Below are 15,270 nucleotides of genomic sequence, written 5' to 3'. Positions count from 1 at the left end.
AACCGCTTCATTCTGAAACCATTCGTGAACACACCCCCCACCCGCCGACTCCTTCCATGGAAAAACTGTCTTCCATGAAACCAGTCCCTGGTGCCAAAAAGGTTGGGGATGACTGCCCTACAGCATCCCCATCAAATAGTACAGTTTCTGATTGACCACCTACAATGACTAGAAACACTCCTCAGAACAGCCAGTTGGAAGTCATTCCTGATTGTTAGAAAGTTACTTTTTAACAGAGTCAAAATCTTTCTCCATGTAATTTCCAGAGGCTGCTACTATATGTCTTCTGAGGTCACAAATTGATTCCCTCTTCCACATAACAACATTTCAATAACGTGAACTACTATTCCCTACCCTCCTCATCTAAATTCTCCCACTGTAAGTTTCCTCTTCTCCAAACTGAATAGCCCCTGGGTTTTCAATTATTCCATGTATAATCATGGTTTTCAGTCCTTTCACCATCTTATGTTTTATTCTTTTTTTTTTTTTTTTTTTTTTTGAGACAGAGTCTCGCTGTTGTCACCCAGGCTGGAGTGCAGTGGCGCGATCTCGGCTCACTGCAAGCTCCGCCTCCCAGGTTCATGCCATTCTCCTGCCTCAGCCTCCCAAGTAGCTGGGACTACAGGCGCCCGCCACCATGCCTGGCTAATTTTTTTGTATTTTTAGTAGAGACGGGGTTTCACCGTTAGCCAGGATGGTGTCGATCTCCTGACCTCGTGATCCACCTGCCTCGGCCTCCCAAAGTGCTGGGATTACAGGCGTGAGCCACCACACCCGGCCTCAGTCCTCCCACCATCTTAACCACTCTCCTCAGTTTCTATACTTTGTCCTGTTCAGGGGGATTTTGTTTCTATGAAGGCAGTCTGAGATCACATCAGCTATCTGGCAATCTCATGCATTCATGATTATTCCTTTATTCAGTCAGTATTTATGAGTGCCTATGATGTGGAAGGCACCATGCTAACACATTATGAGAGACAAGACCAAGAAGGCATAAGCTTTCTCTTAAGGAACTTAAATGTTAATGGGTGAGAAAAGATATCAGACACAACAAGTACTATGCACATTAAAGGAAGGAAATTATACAATTAACTATAGATTTGCTTTAACATCAGAATATGGGCGAACAAAGCAAAAGTAATGACAATTTCAGCCTAGAACTAATTTGTTTTGGGATAGCATAAGAATTGGTAAAAAGGAGCAGTTTGAGATTTAAACTACACTAAAAGAGAAACTTCTAGATTAGAAGAATGAGCTGGGCATGGTGGCTCACACCTGTAATCCCAGCATTTTGGGAGGCCAAGGCAGGTGGATCATGAGGTCAGGAGATCAAGACCGTCCTGGCTAACACTGTGAAACCCCATCTCTACTAAAAATACAAAAAAATTAGCCGGGCGTGGTGGCGGGCACTTGTAGTCCCAGCTACTCGGGAGGCTGAGGCAGGAGAATGGCATGAACCCGGGAGGCAGAGCTTGCAGTGAGCCGAGATCGTGCCACTGCACTCCAGCCTGGGTGACAGAGCTAGACTCCATCTCAAAAAAAAAAAAAAATGAAGAATGATCACACAAATGCAGAAGACACAAAGAGTTTACAGTTTGTTAACCCTTGAGAGCTCTAACAGGAATAATTATTTGTGCAGAGTGATTTACATGCAATTTTTTAAATAGGCAAAAAAAAAAAAAAGACTAGACTCAAGCACTTTACATGTATTATCTCACTTAAACCCACAAGTCCAACAAGGTAGGTACTATTACTCCTTTTTTCAAAAAACTTAAACGAAGCTCAGCAAGGTTTGGTGACTTGCCCAAGCTTACCAAGGTCCTAAATAGTGCAGTCAGGCTTCAAACCCAGGCTGTCACATTCCAAGCCATTTGTTTACAACTTGAGATTATCAGCTGCTTAATGCCCAACAAAGCAATTTCTGGCAAATTCCCACCCACATGCCTTCAACTTTCCTGGTGACCTACTTGAAAAACCTCTCACTGAACAATCTGGTTCATTCTCTGGATTCTAGAACACTTTCTACAGGGCTCTGTCATCATCCTTGACATACTGTATCATTGTGAGGTGCCTATGTACCAGTATCCCCTGATAAAGTGTTACCACTCCAAGAAAAGGCATTATGTCTTTATCTTTCTTCTTAACATCTCCAACTCCTAGCTCAGTGTAAGACTCAACAAATGCTGGAAAAATGAATGAGTCCTCTGGCTTAGCTGATATGCTTTGGAGAAAGTCACCTTCTTAACCAAGCACCTCTAATTCTGGATCTAATTAGTTGTAGTGCAGAGCTTTGGTTGTCACAATTCTGCAACCTAACTCTATCTTGTATCTCCTAACTGTAAAGTAAGGGAATCCAAAAAGCAATGTGAGTATCTGGCCGTTGTCCACCACCCTCCTCAGCAGCCTCATTCATTTTTCAGGGTCTTCACTCCCATTTACAACAGTGGCCAGCCAGAGTTACACAGAAACCAGAGGCAAAATAAATGGGAAATGAAATCACCTAATATTTCTCCTTTCCTCCATTGAGTTCCTAAAGTAAAAGAGTTCAGTAAAGTTGCTGATACTTTGGGGTCTTAAATAAAAGAGAGATACAAAGCAAGTGATTTTTATGCAGTCAGAAAATGATTAAACAAAATTTAGTAAAGATGGCAGGTATGTGGATTGAGTTCACATATAATTATAACTATGAAATAGTGTTAAGTTGAAAAATGCAATTGACATACTGAAGAATGCATGAGAGTCTCTTAATAGCAGAATTGATAAGGCAGAAGAAAAAAAATTACTGAGATTAAAGACAGGCCATTTGAAAATACACTGTCAGAAGAGCAAAAAGAAAAAAGAATAAAAAGAAATGATGTGGGCTGTGTACAGTGATTCATGCCTGTAATCCCAGCACTTTGGGAGGCTGAGGTGGGCGGATCACCAGGTCAGATCGAGACCATCCTGGCCAACATGGTGAAACTCCATCTCTACTAAAAATACAAAAAGTAGGCCAGGCGCGGTGGCTCATGCCTGTAATCCCAGCACTTTAGGAGGCCAAGGCGGGCAGATCATGAGGTCAGGAGATTGAGACCATCCTGGCTAACGCGGTGAAACCCTGTCTCTATTAAAAATACAAAAACATTAGCTGGGCGTGGTGGCGGGCGCCTGTAGTCCCAGCTATTCGGGAGGCTGAGGCAGGAGAATGGTGTGAACCTGGGAGGCGGAGCTTGCAGTGAGCCGAGATGGCGCCACTGCACTCCAGCTCGGGCGATAGAGCAAGACTCTGTCTCAAAAAACATAATAATAATACAAAAAGTAGCTGGGCATGGTGGTGTGTGCCTGTAATCCCAGCTACTCAGGAGGCTGAGGCAGGAGAATCGCTTGAACCTGGGAGGCGGAGATTGCAGTGAGCTGAGATCGCGCCACTGCACCCCAGCCTGGTGACAGAGGGAGACTCCGTCTCAAAAAAAAAAGAAATAATGTATGTCTAAAAAATCTAGAAACAGCCTCAAAAGGGCAAATCTCAGAGTTATTGGCCTTAAAGAGGAGATAGTCAAAGAGATAGAGGTAGAAAGTTTATTCAAAGAAATAATATGAGAACTTCCCAAACCTAGAGAAAGAGATCAACGTTCAAGTACAAGAAGGCTATAGAACACCAATCAGGTTTAACCCAAAGAAGACTACTTCAAGGCATTTAATAATCAAACTCCCAAAGATCAAGGATAAAGAAAGGATCCTAAAAGCAGCAAGAGAAAAGAAACAAATAACATATAATGGAGCTCCCATATGTCTGCCAGTAGACTTTTCAGTGGAAACCTTACAAGCCAGGAGATAGTGGCAAGACATATTTAAAGTGCCAAGGGGGAAAAAAAAATTTACCCTAGAGTAGTATAGCTGGTGCAAATATCCTTCAAGCATGAAGGAGAAATAGTTTCCCAGACAAATAAAAGTTGAGGGATTTCATCAACACCAGACCTTTTCTACAAGAAATGCTAGAGGGAGTTCTTCAATCTGAAAGAAAAGAACATTAATCAGCAATAAAAAATAATCTAAAGGAGGCCAGGTGCAGTGGCTCACACCTGTAATCCCAGCACTTTGGGAGGCTGAGGCGGGCAGATCACAAGGTCAGGAGTTCAAAACCAGCCTGGCCAATATAGTGAAACCCCATCTCTACAAAAAATACAAAAATTAGCCGGGCATAGTGGCAGCCGCCTGAAGTCCCAGCTACTTGGGAGGCTGAGGCAGGAGAATAGCTTGAACCCGGGAGGCGGAGGTTGCAGTGAGCCAAGATGGCGCCACTGCACTCCAGCCTGGTGACAGAGCAAGACTCCATCTAAAAAAAAAAGTCATCTAAAGGTACAAAACTCACTGGTAATAGTAAGCACATAGAAAAACATAGAATATTATAACACTATAATTGTGGTGTGTAAACTGCTCTTATGTAGAAAGACTAAATGATAAGCCAATCAAAAATAAATTTTCAAGACGTAGGCAGTACAATAGATGTAAAGAGAAACAACAAAAAGTTAAAAAGCAGAGAGATAAAGTTAAAGTGTAGAGTTTTTATTAGTTTTCTTTTTTGCATGTTTATGCAATCTTTGTTGTCATCAGTTTAAAATAATGGGTTATAAGACAGTATTTGCAAGCCTCATGGTAACCTCAAGTCAAAAAACATACAACAGATACACACACACACAAAGCAAGAAATTAAATATGCCACAAGAGAAAATCATCTTTACCAAAAGACAAGAAGGAAGGTAAAAAGGAAGAGAAGACCACAAAACAACCAGAAAACAAGTAACAAAATGGCAGAAGTCCTTACTTATTGATAACATTGAATGTAAACAGACTAAATTCTCCAATCCAAAGACATAGACTGGCTGAATGGATTAAAAAGCAAGACCCAGTGAATCTGTTTCCTACAAGAAACACACTTCACCTATAAAGAGACACATAGACCGAAAATAAAGGGATGGACAAAGATATTCCACGCCAATGAAAACCAAACAAGGACAAAAGTAGCTATACTAATATCAGACAAAATAGATTTCAAGACAAAAACTGTAAGAAGAGACAAAAAAGGTCATTATATAATAATAAAAGGGTCAATTCTTCAAGAGGCTATAACAACTATAAATAAATATGTACCCAGTGCTGGTGCACCCAGATATATAAATTAAACATTACAGCGAAAGAGAGAGACCTCAATACAATAATAGCTGGAGACTTCAACACCCCACATTCAGCATTGGACAGATCGTGCAGACAGAAAATCAACAAAGAAACATTGGACTTAATCTGCAATATAGAACAAATGGACCTAATAGATATTTACAGAACATTTCATCCAACTGCTGCAGAATACATATTCTTCTCATCACATGGTTGATTCTCAAGGATAGAACACATGTTAAGTCACAAAACAAGTCTTAAAACATTAAAAAGGTTGGGTGCGGTGGCTCACGCCTGTAATCCCAACCCTTTGGGAGGCTGAGGTGGGCAGATCACCTGAGGTCAGGAGTTTGAGATCAGCCTGGCAAACATGGCGAAACCCCATCTCTACTGAAAATGCAAAAATTAGCTGGGCATGGTGGCGTGCACCTGTAGTCCCAGCTACTTGGGAGGCTGAGGCAGGAAAATCGCTTGAACCCAGGAGGTGGAAGTTGCAGTGAGCCGAGATCATGCCACTGCACTTCAGACAGAGCAAGACCCTGTCTCAAAAAAAAAAAACAAAAACCCTGAAATGATACCAAGTATCTTCTCTGACCACAAGTAAACTAGAAATCAATAACAAGAAGAATTTTGGAAACTATACAAACACATGGAAATTAAGCAATATGCTCCTGAATGACCAATAGGTCAATGAAGAAATTAAGGAAATTGAGAAATTTCATGAAACAAATGATAATGGAAACACAACACACCAAAAGCTATGAGATACAGTGAAAGCAGTACTAAGACAGAAACTTACGGCTATAAATGCTTACATCAAAAAAAGAGGAAAAACTTCAAATACGTAACCTAATAACACATCTTAAAGAATTAGAAAAGCAAGAGCAAACCAAACCCAAAATTAGTAGAAGAGGCCAGCAATTTGAGAGGCTGAGGCCGGCAGATTGCTTGAGCCCAGTAATTTGAGACCAGCCTGGGCAACATGGCAAAACCTCATCGCTATAAAAAATACAAAACTTAGCCGGGCGTGGTGGTGCACACCTGTAGTCCCAGCTACTCAGGAGTCTGAGGTAGGAAGATCACTTGGGCACTAGGAGGTTGAGGCTGTAGTGAGCTATAATCATGCCCCTGTGCTCCGGCCTGCATGACAGAGCAAGACTCTGTTTAAAAGGAAAAAAAAAAAAATTAGTAGAAGAAAATAAATAATAAAGATTAGAGCAGAAATAAATGAAATTGAAATGAAAATACATAAGGTCACTCAAACAAAAAGTTGGGTTTTTTTAAAAGATACACAAAGTTGACAAACCTTTAGTCAGACTAAGAAAAAGAGAGGACCTATGACCCTGCCAAATCCCCCTCTCCGAGAAACACCCAAGAATGATCAATAAATACTAAAAAAAAAAAAAAGAAAGAAAAAGAGAGAAGATCCAAATAAATAAAATCAGAGGCAGGTGGACAAGGTAGCTCATGCCTATAATCCTAGCACTTTGGGAGGGTGAGGCAGGCACTTGAGCTCAGGAGTTTGAGACCAGCCTGGGCAACATGGTGAAACCTCATCTCTACCAAAAATATAAAAAAATAGCCAGGTGTGGTGGTGCATGCCTGTGGTCCCAGCTACCTGGGAGGCTGAGGTGGGAGGATTGCTTGAGCCAGGGGAGACAGAGGTTGCAGTGCATCAAGATTGCACCACTGCACTCCAGCCTAGGTGACAGACCACATCTCAAAAAAATAAATAAATAATAAAATAAAATTAGAGATGAAAAAGGAGACATTACAACTGATACCACAGAAATTCAAAGGATCATTTGTGGCTACTATGAGCAACTATATGCCAATAAATTGGAAAATCCAAAGGAAATGGATAAATTCCTAGACACATATAAAACACCAAGATTGATCCATGAAGAAATTTGAAACCTAGACAGACCAATAACAAGTAACAAGATCAAAGTCATAATAAAATGCTACTGATTTTTGTATGTTGATTTTGTATCCTGCAACTTTACTGAATTCTAAAGTTCTTTTCCTCCCCATAAAGAAAAGCCCAGGACCTCGTGGTGGCTCATGCCTGTAATCCCAGCACTTTGGGAGGCCAAGACAGGCGGATCACGAGGTCAGGAGATCAAGACCATCCTGACTAACACAGTGAAACCCCCGTCTCTACTAAAAATGCAAAAAATTAGCCGGGCGTTGTGGCGGGCACCCGTAGTCCCAGCTACTTGGGAGGCTGAGGAAGGAGAATGGTGTGAACTCAGGAGGTGGAGCTTGCAGTGAGCCGAGATCGCGCCACTGTACTCCAGGCTGGGCGACAGTGTGAGACTGTGTCTTAAAAAATAAAATAAAATAAAATAAAAGAAAGAAAAGAAAAGCCCAGGACCTGATGGCTGAATTCTACCAAACATTTAAGGAAGCATTAATACTAATCCTATTCAAACTGTTCCCAAAAATAGAGGAGGAGAGAATACTTCCGAACTCACTCTATGAGGCCAGTATTACTCTGATACCAAAACTAGACAAAGACGCATCAAAGAAAGAAAACTACAGGCCAATATCTCTAATGAATACTGATGCAAAAATCCTCAACAAAATACTAGTAAAGCAAATTCAACAATACATTAAAACAGTCATTCATCATGACCAAGTGGGATTTATCCCAGGGATGCAAGGATGGTTCAACATGTGTGAATCAATCAATGTGATAAATTATATCAACAGAATAAAGAACAAAAATCATATAATCATTTCAATTAATGCTGAGAAAGCACTTGATAAAATTCAACATCCCTTCATGATAAAAATCCTCAAAAAACTGGGCACAGAAGGAACATATCCCAGCTAATAAAAGCCATATATGGCTGGGCATGGTGGCTCATGCCTGTAATCCCAGCACTTTGGGAGGCTGAGGGGGCGGGTCACTTGAGTCCAGGAGTTTGAGACCAGCCTGGCCAACACGGCAAAACCTTGCCTCTACTAAAAATACAAAAAATTAGCCTTGGTATGGTGGTGCATGCCTGTAGTCCCAGCTGCTTGGGAGGCTGAAGCATGAGAATTGCTTGAACCTGGGAGGGAGAGGTTACAGTGAGCCAAGATGGCACCACTGCACGCCAGCCAGAACAACAGAGCAAGGCTCTGTCTCAAAAAAAAAAAAAAAAAAAAAGTCATATACGATAGACCCACAGCTAGTATCGTATTGAATGGGGAAAAACTGAAAGCCTTTCCTTCAAGATCTAGAAAAAGGATGGCCACTTTCACCACTGTTATTCAAGACAGTACTGGAAGTCCTAGCTACAGCAATCAGATAATATAAAGAAATAAAGGACATCCACCTTTGCAGGGACATAGATGAAGATGGAAACCATCATTCTAAGCAAACTATCACAAGGTCAGAAAACCAAACACCGCATGTTTTCACTCATAGGTGGGAGCTGAACAATGAGAACACATGGACACAGGGTGAGGAACATCACATACCAGGGCCGGTAGGTGGGGAGTCAGGGGCTGGGGTAGGGATAACATTAGGAGAAATATCTAATGTAAATGACGAGTTGATGGGTGCAGCAAAGAAACATGGCACATGTATACCTATGTAACAAACCTGCACGTTGTGCATATGTACCCTAGAACTTAAAGTATAATTTAAAAAAAAAAGCAAGAAATAAAGGACATCCAAACTGGAAAAGCAGATGACAAATTATCCTTGTTTGCAAATGATATGATCTTATATTTGGAAAAACCTAGAGACTCTGGCAAAAAACTGCTAGAACTTTAGAATTTATTAGTAAACTATTGTTTACAGATAAACAAATTCAGTAAAGTTGCAGGATACAAAATCAACATACAAAAGTCAGCAGCATTTCTATATGCCAACAGTGAACGATCTGAAAGGGAAATCAAAAAAGTAACCCATTTACAATAGCCACAAATCAAATTAAATACCTAAGCATTAACTTAACCAAAGACGTGAAAGATCTCTACAAAGAAAACTATAAAACATTTGTGAAAGAAATGTAAGAGGACACCAAAAAATGGAAAAATATTTCATGTTCATGGATTGGAAGAATCAATATTGTTAAACTGTCTATACTACCCAAAGCAATCTATAGATTTAATGAAATTCCTGTTAAAATAGCAATGACATTCTTCACAGAAATAGAAAAAAAAATCCTAAAATTTATATGGAACCACAAAAGACCCAGAATAGCCAAAGTTATCCTGAACAAAAAGAACAAAACTGGAAGAATCACATTACCTGACTTCAAATTATACTACAGAGCTATAGTAACCAAAACAGCATGGTACTGGCATAAAAACAGATACATAGACCCATGACACAGAATAGAGAACCCAGAAATAAATCCATACAGCTACAGTAAACTCATTTTCCACAAAGGTGCCAGGAACATACACTGGAGAAAGGACAGTCTCTTCAATAAATGATACTGGGAAAACAACATCCATATGCAGAATAATGAAACTACACCCCTATCACTCACCACATAGAAAAATCAAATCAGCCTGTAATCCCAGCACTTTGGGAGGCTGAGGTGGGTGGATCACAAGGTCAGGAGTTCGAGACCAGCCTAACCAACATGCTGAAACCCCATCTCTACTAAAAATACAAAAAAAAAATTAGCCAGGTGTGGTGGTGCGCGCCTGTAATCCCAGCTACTCAGGAGGCTGAGGCAGGAGAATCGTTTGAACCTGGGAGGCGGCGGTTGCAGTGAGCAGAGATCAAGCCACTGCACTCACTGCACTCCAGCCTGAGTGACAGAGGGAGACTCCATCTCAAAAAGAAAAAAAAGAGAAAGAAAAATCAAATCAAAATGGAATAAAGACTTAAATATAAGTCTTCGAACTATAAAACTACTTCAAGAAAACTTGGGGAAACTCTCCAGGACATTGTTCTGGGCTAAAATTTCTTGAGTAATGCCACACCAGCATAGGCAACCAAAGCAAAAATGAATAAATGGTGTCACATCAAGTTTAAAAGCTTCTGCACAGCAAAGGAAACAGTCAGCAAAGTGAAAAGACAACCCACAGAATGGGAGAAAATATTTACAAACTACCCATCTGACAAGGGATTAATAATCAGAATATATAAGGAATGGCAAATAACTATCAGAATAAATCTAATGATCCAATTTTTAAATGGGCAAAAGATCTGAATAGACATTTCTCAAAAGAAGACATACAAATAGCAAACAGGTATATGAAAAGCTGCTCAACATCATTGATCATCAGAAAAATGCAAATCAAAACTACAATGAGATATCATCTCACTCCAGTTAAAATGGCTTTTATCCAAAAGCCAGGCAATAACAAAAGCTGGCAAGGATGTGGAGAAAGGGAACTCTCATACATTGTTGGTGAGAATATTAATTAGTTCAACTTCTATGAAGAACAGTTTGGAGGTGCCTCAAAAAACTAAAAATAGAGCTACCATACAATCCAGCAATCCCACTGCTGGGTACATAACCAAAAGAAAGGAAATCAGTATATGGAAGAGTTATCTGCATTCCCATGTTTGTTGCCGCACTGTTCACAATAGCCAAGATCTGGAAGCAACGTTAAGTGTCCATCAACAGATATTTACATACAATGGAGTACTATTTAGGCATAAAAAAGAATGAGATCCTGTTATGTGCAACAACACAGATGGAACTGAAAGTCATCATGTTAAGTGAAATAAGCCAGGCACAGAAAGACAAACTTCACGTGTTTTCACTTATCTGTGGGATCTAAAAATAAAAAAAAATGAACTCATGGAGATAGAGAGTACGCTGGGCGCAGTGGCTCACGCCTGTAATCCCAGCACTTTGGGAGGCCGAGGCAGCCAGATCACCTGAGGTCAGGAGTTCGAGACCAGCTTGGCGAACGTGGTGAAACCCCATCTCTACTAAAAATACAAAAATTAGCTGGGTGTGGTGGCGGGCACCTGTAATCCTAGCTACTTGGGAGGCTAAGGCAGGAGAGTCACTTGAACCCAGAAGGCAGAGGTTGCAGTGAGCTGTGATCATGCCACTGCACTCCAGCTTCCAGCCTGGGCAACAAGAGCAAGACTCAATCTCAAAAAAAGAAAAAGAGTAGAAGGATGGTGGTTACCAGAGCTGGGAAGGGTAGTGGGAGAGAGTTGGGGGTGTGGGGAAAACTGGGGATGGTTAATGGATACAAAAAGTAGAAAGAATGAATAACACCTAGTATTTGATAGCACAAAAGGATGACTATAGTCAATAATAATTTAATTGTACATTTTAAAATCATTAGAAGAGTATAGCTGGATTGTTTATAAAAACAAAGGATAAATGCTCAAGGGGATGGATACCCCATTTACCATGATATGATTATTAAACATGTTGCATCCCTATATCAAAACATCTCATGTACCCCATAAATATATATATATACCTATGTACCAACAAAAATTAAAAATTAAGATAAATAGAAATAAAAATGAAGTAGTCAAAGTCATAGAATCGAGGAGTAGAATGGTGGTTTCCAGGGACTGGAGGGCAGGGGAAAATCAGGAGTTACTAATCAACAGGCATAAAGTCTCAGTCAAGCAAGATGCATAAGCTCTAAAGATCTGCTATACAGCATTGCACCTATCAACAATACATATCAACAATAATGTATTATACACGTAAAATTTTGTTAAGAAGGCAGGCCCGGGTGCAGTGGCATACGCCTGTAATCCTGGCACTTTGGGAGGCCAAGGCAGGCAAATAACCTGAGGACAGGAGTTCAAGACCAGCCTGGCCAACATGGTAAAACCCTGTCTCTACTAAAAATATAAAAACTAGCTGGGTGCGGTGGCCAGCTACTCAAGAGGCTGAGGCAGGAGAATCCCTTGAACCCGGGAGGCAGAGGTTGCAGTGAGCGGAGAGCACGTCACTGCACTCCAGTCTGGGCAACAAGCAAGACAATGTCTCAAAAAAAAAATTTTTTTTTGTTCAGAGGATAGATCTCATGTTACATATTCTTTCCACAATAATTTTTTTAAGTCTAAAAAATTGGACATAAATGTTCATTATTATGGGATTGTTTAAAAAACTTACATTCTATCCACACAGATCAATATTATGCAACCCTTAATACTGATGACCTAGTTTTATATATATTGGTTTGAAAGACATTAATTATAAATTATATAGCAAAAACGCAACCAATAGAGGATTGGTCCATTTAAAATGTATGCATGTTCATCTAAATGAAAATCTGTTTACAATGGTTTTCTATGTTTATGCATTTCTCTATTACCTAAAATTCTTATAATGAGCATATATTTTTTAAGGAAAAAACAATACCAATGTTTTTGAAAAATACAAATGTAAACTTTAAGAACTTCACACAAACCACATACCACCAATATATTTAAAATTGTCTGCATTATGATACATTTTAGTCATATGTTCTTAAGATTATAAATTTCTATGATTATTTATATGTTGTTCTTACTAAAATTTACATTAATTCATTTTCCTTAAGCTTTCTTTAAGGAATTTTTTTGGTATCAATATCAATTTTACATCTTCCTAGACTTTTGTTCTGGAATTTAAATGAGTGTAAATACTTAATTGCTCAAATACCAAACACTTCAATCCACAGGCTCTGTGCCTTTGGAACAGATGATTATGAAAATAAATGGCTCTGCAGAGTTCACATTTACTAGAAGTGTCAAAAAATAAAGACGGATTACAAAAGCTCTAAAAAATGTGTGGCTTGTAGTGTGTAATGGTTTTCAAAAGGGATGAGTGTATTTGCATGTGTGTTAGGTTTGTGCGTAAATGCACATACCTGTATCTTTCATAAGTATATGTGAGAATTCCTGTTTACGTTCATGGTGTGTACTTTCTCATAGGTAATAAATAAAATCTGTTATGCATATGCTTATCTGTACCTCCAAGGCAAGCCACATTTGCTTTCGGGTTATGTTCAGGAAACCAGCCTCAACTTGTCTGAAAAGAGTTTCAGTGTTGGGCCTGCTCTACTCTGGCCACCAGCCATGGAGATGGGCTATTTTTGGCAAAGGTGCAGAGTAGAAGGGCAACGCAGGCCGCGGCCCAGGAAGTCAGTCGACGAGGGCGCGCGAGGCACTTCAGCACCACGGACATAGGCAAGCCTGATCCAAGTCCTTTCCCGCGGAGGAAGATCGCTCCTCCGAAGCTACCCCCAGCCCTCTGGACCTACCCCCAGCCCTCTGGACCCACCCCCAGCACTCTGGACCCGGGGCGTTACTATCTCCAGGTCCTCGATCAACACTCGGACCCGAGCTTTCCGCCTCGCTCCTCGCGGAGCCGGGTGAAAACCTGGCCCGAGATGCAGGTCCGCGCTGAGCCTTCATCCGCCGCAACACGAGTCTCTTTCCTACCGGCCCGCGCGACCCTTCTTCCCTCTCCTCCTCTCAAATGAGGCCAAAAGGGTGCACGTGGCGTAGAAATTCTACAGCGCCCAGAGCACTGTGAGGAAAGATTCGCCTTTTCCTCCCCGTGGCTGCTGGAGGCTGTGCGGACTTGCCCTGAGCCTTCTCCGCCACTCTCGGCCGTGACGAGGCCCTTCCTCCACTAACCCTTGCCCTCGTCTTCCCTTGGGAAAAGATTTCTACAAACCGTCGATGTACCACGAAAATCTCAGCGCCCACAGACTGGCGTTCAAGAGTCATGGACATGAGACAAGAGAGTAATGGAAAATACAAATTCTTGGCCATATTTCTAAAATCATCCAGCCTTTTTTAAAACTTGTATTTGAAATTGATCCCATATGACGCCACAGTGACTCACCCGCTTGCTTGGGTTGGCTACTGGGCGAGAGGAAAGCAACAGCCCCTGGCCTTCATCATGGACGCTGCAGGAGGGCCCAGACACGCGACAGCGGAAAGAAACGGGAAATCGGGCCGTAGCCGATGCTGGCCCTCCCGTCCCCGTGTCCCGGTTCTCCAGGAGGGCAGCACAGAGAAATGCGGGCCCCGCGGCCTTTCAGGCGTCGTGCAGAGCACCCCGAAGTCTGCAAAGCGGGCGGGGCGCGTCGCCCCCAGCCCGGCGCTTACCCAAAAAGACTGTTCTGCCCCTTAGGTGTGGCGGCTAAACGCGGGTGTGTGGAGTTCGGGGTCCGCTCTCATTCCCCTGTCAGGCGGCCGGGCAGGCAGGATCAAGGTCCCAGTCCGCCGCCGCCGACCGGCTCCCGGGGCCCGGTTACCTGCGTGTCGTGGCGAGGAAGGTGCCCCGGAGGCGACTGACGCGGGCGTGCCCTCGCCTGGGAAAATCGAGGCGGGCGCTGCCCGGAGTAGTGCGGTGGGAGAGGGGCGCCGCCGGCGCGGACTCTGCGCCTGCGCTCTCCGCCGCCCCCACCCCACAACCTGACTGGCGCCGGAGTTGGAGACTGCGGGGGGCGCTCAGGGTTGTGCCTGAACTGAAGGACTTCCTCTACCCGCGAGGTGGGAGGGTCCACGGGAAAGCGCCCGCCCGGGCCCCTATAGCTTACGCCCTTGGAGGGCGCTTGTTTGAAGCAATTGCCTGTCTGCCAGGGCTACGTAGTCCGCTGCAAGTGGGCACGGAGGCAGTTTCTGTCCATTTCCACCCATTGTTTGCGCTTAAAAGTCGCAAGTCTATTCCTTCATGTTTAAATATGTGTCCAGCATCGGAAAATCGTGGTCCGGAAAAGTCTTCGGGCATCCCCGAGTCCACCCGCCATTTTACTGATAAGGTCTCTGAGGGAAGGGTCTTGACACTGCACAGCTGGTTCTTCTACCCAAGTGCATATGCCCCAGTCCCAAGTGGAATGAATATAGCCTCTTGGAAACAGACTGGTCATTAAAAGCAGTGGATTTGATGGGTCCAGGGGACAGGCAAGAAAGGGTAAGGGCTGAACCAAGGTGCTGGCTGTGGGAAAAAACAGGAGGTGCTTGCTGGTTTTTCCTCTGTCCCTTCAGACCCACTCTCCACTCTGCTCTGTGACTCAGGACTGACCTTTATGGGCTACGTCAACTATAATCTGGCTTTCAATTGGTTTTGGCAAGTGGGAGGCACCTGCAGATCAGAAGGCAGGATGTGATTCAGGACCTCCCCTGCATCCCCAGCGGGCCACCCTGTTAGCAGTGGCTATGTTCTTCATCTGAAAGCC

At 42.5% G+C, this 15,270-nt stretch overlaps 1 protein-coding gene across 8 annotated transcripts in view; it reads right to left on the bottom strand.

The window, feature by feature from the left end:
* The window catches only part of SLC35G2 (solute carrier family 35 member G2), a 34,813-nt gene extending 19,845 nt beyond the window's left edge, over positions 1–14,968 (bottom strand). For 2 of the 8 annotated variants that reach the window (XM_003822489.5, XM_063602943.1), the window contains exon 1: positions 13,932–14,968. The gene's annotated coding sequence lies outside the window, so the exon portion shown is untranslated. Of the gene's footprint in view, positions 1–1,814; positions 6,316–13,051; positions 13,693–13,931 lie in introns of those variants that run through there. The other 6 variants (XM_055110511.2, XM_008976065.4, XM_003822491.5 and 3 more) reach the window with 5 other exon arrangements.
* Between the last annotated feature and the right edge of the window lie 302 nt (positions 14,969–15,270).

This window comes from Pan paniscus, chromosome 2 (assembly GCF_029289425.2).
Source record: "Pan paniscus chromosome 2, NHGRI_mPanPan1-v2.0_pri, whole genome shotgun sequence".
Taxonomy (NCBI): Eukaryota; Metazoa; Chordata; class Mammalia; order Primates; family Hominidae; genus Pan; species Pan paniscus.
Note: the sequence above shows the minus strand (reverse complement) of the source record. Positions and strands in the feature narration are given on the sequence as shown.